Source organism: Lolium rigidum, chromosome 7 (assembly GCF_022539505.1).
Source record: "Lolium rigidum isolate FL_2022 chromosome 7, APGP_CSIRO_Lrig_0.1, whole genome shotgun sequence".
NCBI lineage: Eukaryota > Viridiplantae > Streptophyta > Magnoliopsida > Poales > Poaceae > Lolium > Lolium rigidum.
The window spans coordinates 194,961,915-194,968,470 of NC_061514.1; the positions used below are offsets into that span (position 1 = coordinate 194,961,915).

Sequence of the window (6,556 nt, forward strand, 5' to 3'; positions counted from 1 at the left end):
GACGGAGGTTTGGAGGCAGCTTGGCGTACGTGGATTTCAAGTGACAAGTGTGCCGGCACGTCGCAGCACTGAGATTGCACAAGCAGACATGCAATTTGGCCGTTGGTTTTATGTGCACGACAAGATGGGATTAAAACGTGTGGCTGTCTCGCATCAATGAGCCTGTATTTCGACTCGTCTATCTTTGTCCATTTCTGTCAATAGGTCAAAAATGACACCATCGTTAAGGTTAAGTAGTGATAGACTACGGTGCTGCGCCAGAGCACCTCAGGCGACTTGGACCGCACCTCTCCCCCGTCTACAGTGCGAGAGAGGCGATTTGTAGAACTCCCCGTCGTCCCACCTCACTCGCCGGCGATTCGTGGATCCCTCCGCCTCCGGCGGCCGCTCCGGCGGCGGGAGGTTGGGGAATCCACGGATCCCGGCCTGTATATAGTGTAGGGCTCGGTAGGGTTCCGGCCGGCAGCGCCATGGAGGTGGAGGTGCTGGTGGCGCGGTGTTTGGTGTCGGCTTGCCTCCCCTTCGGCGTCGGCGCTCCTCGGAGCTCTGGCGTGTGGCGGTCGACTTCCTCGAGCTCGCTGATCGACGGATCGGCCATGCTCGTCAAGCTCCTCCCGGATCTTGCTAGGCGGTGGATCCGGTTTGTGAAGATGAAGAAGAAGATGGTGTTGACGTCTTCCGCGACGACGACGACGTTCCAGGTGGTAGGATCTCCGGATCCGGTGCTCGGCGTCTTCCCAGCTGCCAGGAGCTGGCTCCTGTCCAAGGCTTTGTGCGGAGCGGCGGCAGTGGCGCGCCACCGACAGCCTCTGTTTCGTCGGTGCCGTCGAGGTCCAGCAGGGCTGACTTGTATTTTCCTTTCTTTTCTGGACCTTTTTGTAAGATCGGTTGGTTAATACTATCTTCTGATTCCCGCAAAAAAAAAAATGACACCATCGTTATTTTAGGAGTATCTTTCTTTCGCGAACTACCACAATTTTCATCTCGCGTTCGTACGTTCCCTGTTTTGAAAAATGAAAAATAAAGAAATCCCTTTTTTTTTCTTGGATCCACTTGATTTTTAGCATGGGTAAAATACTGAGTTATTTTGCTGCTAATAGCGCTATGTCATATCTGGAGAGTCCATGTTAAAGTTTTAGTAATTTTACTTGATATGGCTCTATTTATAAAATAGCATAATATATAACGCTGAAACTTCATCGGTTTAGCACGCTATTTTTTCCAGTTTACTGGCCCAAGGATCCGAGATTTCATCCTCAGGAAAAAAAATCATTTCTATTGGCAACTAGAGTATTATTAAGTGTTCCAAAAAAATGTAAATTTTCATCTGAACTTGATATTTGAGATCACATGCATAATCTAGAAACTTGTGATTTCTTATACCATTATGTGCCTCTATATAACATTGTTTGTCAGCCACAGTAGCTAAAAGCAATTGGTCGCTGAATAGCTCAATTGTTTTTCTATTCCATTCACATGGACTATCTTTGCATGCCATACTTTGTAATTCTTGTTTGTTCAAACTATTCCCCCGATAGAAAACAAAGAAACCTATCTATAGTGCACTGCTAAGAAATGAAACAAAGTATAAAAAAGTTCAGTGCATACACTTCATGACAAGATAATAGAACCAATTGAAAATTTTCATGCCATGCATGTTCATTTCTCCTCAGAACTAATTTTTAGGTTCTATAGGAAATATATTTGACCCGTGAAGAACGCATCTTCCCTCAACTGGCTGTAGTTTCTTCCTGTATTGAAGTGGCACAACACGTCCTAAGACATGAGAGCATGTTGCATACTAACAGCTAACAGTCCAGAAATGTTTATAATCTACACCCAGCTCAGTCAATTGGGTGATAAGCAGTTAAACTTCAGTGTTGATTGAAAGGAAACGACCAGGGGCATTTGTTATCTGTATGTGTAATACTGAGATTGTCATCCTGTAAAATCAAGAGGTATTTCTTTCTTTTACATAGTTCGAAATATTTCGTAGAGTCTAACAAAACTCTGAGCATGTTCACGCCATGCAATGCTATTGTTTAGAGATGGATGAAGGATTTTTAACACAGACCTTTTGTTGATTCTATATATAGCGGGCATAGGAAAGCGCACAGATCTGATGGTTTGTTTGTTCAAGTGAGGTAGAATATTGTTGTTTCAATATATAAAATCTAATTCTGCAGACATCAGTCATGCACTTGGATTGTTAAGTACCAAAGGAAAATCCTATTCAACGGATGTCCCATAGATGGCACCAGTCTGCCACGGCAATGAAAATTCCACATAAATCAAGATCCTTACATGTCGCACGGAAAATTTAGACGAAGAAAACAAAAGAATGGCGCAGCAACGCGCGCTAGGTCCATCTAGTAGTATCTACAAAACGCCATCCGATTGCGGTGGTGAAAAATATTTGCATGGCGCCCTGTCAACGGCGACGAACTGACAACACAGCCTTGGCATGATGAAACTTGCAGGCTAATATCTACAATTCAAGCAGCCTGCAGACCGGAACGGCCCAATGAACAAGATAGAACAGCCATGGGAACCTGGGATCTCGACAAGCCCTCCACCGACAGGCTACTCTTGCTAAAACTGAAACTACCTTCATGGGTATACTCTGTTTTCCTTCCGGTGTTCTTTTTTAGTACTAGTAAACAGCCATAATGCAGACACATCGAGGCATGATTTTTTCTCTAGGCTTGATGTAGGGGACATGCGAGCATATAAGCACAAGAGTAAAGTTAAATTTCCCAATTGAACAGTAAAACGATTAGGCCATATGAACAGAGTAGATCTATTACTGTCTCCCAAATAAATGGTACAATCACATATAATACTATTCTGCATAAAGCAGTCTTATCGTTTCTTTACAACTCGATCAAGGAATTACATGGATCAATCATCTCAGCATAACTATATTTGGGACAGTTTTACACACGTTCTGCTTTTTTTTTGTCTGCGTCGTTGTTTACATACTGCGTGTTGTGTTGGGTTTTTTTTTTTTTGAATTTTTCATCTTGGTTGCTAGTCTTCATACTCGAGATGCTAGTCTCTTTCGCCTCATTTTGTCGAGGTTATAGTTTCTACATGGAGGAAGAGAGAGCGGTAGTTGGAGAAACAGGACCAGTGGATAGGGGCGGGTTGCAACTCAACTGTTTTTCTATATATTTTCTATAATTTAAAATATACAAAAAATCAAAATTATAACAATTGCAAATGAGATGATAACTGAGATTTTTCATTTGCAAGTGGGCTCACAGTTATTTTCGGTTGGAATTGGGCTTGCAACTGAGATTTTTCACTTGCAAGTGCGGTCGTGAGTGGGATATTTTTGTTGCAAGTGCGTTCGCAACTGAGATACTTGCAAGTGCGGTCACAACTAAGATTTTGCAGTTGCGTGTGGGGTCACAACTGAGATTTTGCAGTTGTAAGTGGGGTCACAACTGAGATATTTCAGTTGCAAGTGGAGTCGTAACTGAGATATTTCAGTTGCAAGTGGGGTCGTAACTGAGATATTTCAGTTGAAAGTGGGGTCGTAGCCGAGATTTTCAGTTGCAAGTAGGATCACAACTCAGATATTTCAGTTGCAAGTCGGATCACAACTGTTATTTTTTAATTACAAATGGGGTCGCAACTCAGATTTTCTTGTTGTAATTAGGGTTGCAAGTGGATTTTTCTCAATTGTAAGCGGTGTTGAAACCGAGTTTTTTTTCCAATTAGGGTTTGTGTGGAAGTTCCTTGCTAGGTTGCACCTAAGATCAGGTTCCGTACGTAATATAGTTTAACCTTTTCCCTTCTCGATGTTTGTGTGCTATCATTCAGTACCTTGTGTTGGGGTTAGACAGAAAATTAAAACTAATGAGACGCCACCCTATAAATATACCGCACGACCACCTAGCATGAAATATCTTTCTTGCAGCAAAGAAGAAAAATCAAAGCGGGCAAGCAAGTGCAGGTCCAAGCGGCCCAGCGTAGAAGCGACACGGCAAGCAATGCCAACTCGACGGACCAGTGGCAAGCAAAACCAACGCCACGCAACAATGGCACCACATGAGCCTGACGTCAGCTAAATTTAGTTCTCAGTCAGCTGAGCATGAGAAGAACCCATAAATCTAACCAAACACCATCGAATTTTTTTCATTTGACCCCCTTCCACGGTTTCACCACACTAAGGAACCACAGTGCCACACGGGCTAATAACAAATTTATTAGAGGCTGGATTCATTGTTATAAAAAAGGTCAAAGTAAGCTCATCACTTAGGAGTTAGGATGATGATGTGTTTACTAAAATAAAATAAAGCTGAGCATGTGCTGGAGTACGAGTACTCCCCCGAAGCCGATGGGCGTATGAATGTTTGAGTACGGCACGCATAAGAACCAGTCCTGGGCTTGTGTTAATCGATTTACTCTATTATAATAACAATAAATATTTCATTTCGTCAGAAAAGAAAGCTCTTGCTTGTGTTGCTTGGCCTCGTATTATGGATGTTTGAGCACGGCACTCATAAGACCCAGTATTGGCCTCGTGTTAAGCAATTTTACTCTATTATCATAGTAATAAATATTTCATTTCGTTGGAGAAAAAACTATTGCTAGTGTTGCTTGGCCTAGGCTTATATAATACTCTCTTCCTCTTATAGTTCTTGTTGTGATTTTAATTTAAGTTTAAACTAAAAAAGGTAGAAATTATGAAATTGAGGGAGTAGATAATAATGGGTCAAATGACAAAGAAAACACAATATCTCTAATTACCTTATTATCAATCTTGTTGCCGACAGAACAACCTAATTGATAAAATTAATTAAAAAAATTGTTGACGTGGAAACAAGAAAAAAGCATGGGCATAATCGGTCAAAGCAAAAAAAAAATTACTGTTTGGAAAACACCCGTTTATTAAAAGAAGCTTTTACATAAGTGAAAAGAAAAATACATCGGAAGAGAAAGTCTGACCAGGATCCAAGTAGAAAGATCATTATGGGACCAAGTGCATAAGACAATACTAATCAGACAGCAAACCGAATCACTCCGCTCGGCTACTCCGTGTCCATGTGGTCGACCACAAACTTCTTGACAAGCGTACGAGCTCGTCGGCGCGCTCCGACCACGGGTTCACCACGAAGAAGACGTGCTGCGCGCCGGCCAACTCCACGAGCTCCACTTCCTTCCCCCACTCTTTCATCCGCTTCGCGTAGTGCGTGTTCCGGTCGCGGAAGATGTCGTGCTCGGCCGCGACGACGAGAATGGGCCCCATCGCCACGGCCTCCAGCCCCGGTGCCTCCGGCCCGGTGAGATTTATCGCCGGGTGATCCCTCGTCGCGCCGTCGGGAAGCATGAGCCGGATGTACGTGTCGGTCATCTTGGTGGTCAGGAAGGCGTCGGGCGGGCACTCCAGCTCGGCGCGCGTGCGGGTCTCGCCGGCCATGGCTGGCATGAGGAGCACACTCCCGCGGAGGCGGACGGGCGGGCTGAGGCCCGTTTTGCCGAACCTGGCCGCGACGTGGTGGGCGATGTTCCCGCCGGCGGAGTCTCCGGCGACGAATACGCGGGAGAAGTCGGCGACGCCGGCGAGCCAGGGGTCCGAGGCGGCGGCCGAACGGAGCCAGGACATGGCCGTGGCGCCGTCCTCCTGCGCCGCGGGAAGGCGGTGCTCCGGGGCGAGGCGGTAGTCGAAGGAGAGCACGACGGCTGGGAGCTCCGAGGCGAGGCGGAGGCACCAGGCGTGGAAGCAGGGCCAGCGGCCGGAGCCGATGCAGAAGCCGCCGCCGTGGAAGTAGGCCACGACGGGGAGGCGCGCGTCGTTGGCCGCGCCCAAGTGGCGCGGCTGGTAGAGGCGCGCGTTGAGGTCGTGCTCCTGGTTGTACGTGACGTCCCTCCACTCCACGCCAAGGTCGCCGTCGGGGACGTCCACCAAGAATACCGCCGGCAGCTCCGCGCTGCGCCGCACAGTTCCGTCGCTCATCAGCTGGAGCGTGCCCCGGCAGTCCTCCACCACGAACGGGGGCTCCGGCGACATTTTGGGGCTATGCAACTATCACCCGTCTGCTTAAGTTAATGGAAACCTGGCTAAACGAAAGTGGACAAGGGTGTAGCAAGCTGCAAGTAGCGAGTGTGCATGAGTGGTTACTAGTGAGAGAGATTAATGGAATAAATATGGATACTGTATAAACGAATAGACACTTGGGGGGCAATGCACTTATGTCACAACGTGGTGAGCAGGTCGTCTGAGTAGGACAGGACTCTGTCGGCCAATTTTCGATCGCACTTCATTCTTCCGCGAACCCTTCGTCCTCGTTGATAGCGCTCCGACACCTGGTCATGGAGAAACTATGGTGGGACAATTTCTTGATGCGGAAGACCCCACGGCTACCGGTAACTTTAGAGCATCTCCACTCGCGTCCCTCAAACCGTCCCCCAAAGGGATTTGGGCCGCGCCGGACAAAAAAAGCGTTCCAGCCGCGTCCCCCAAAGCCCTTTTTTGTCCGGCGCGCCCCTATATGGTGTCCGGCGTCCCGAGCCCGTCCCCGTCCCACAGGGGACGCTCCAGGGACGC

At 47.0% G+C, this 6,556-nt stretch overlaps 1 pseudogene; it reads right to left on the bottom strand.

The window, feature by feature from the left end:
* Positions 1 to 4,874: 4,874 nt before the first annotated feature.
* LOC124679392 lies at positions 4,875 to 6,126 on the bottom strand (annotated as a pseudogene).
* Positions 6,127 to 6,556: the final 430 nt, after the last annotated feature.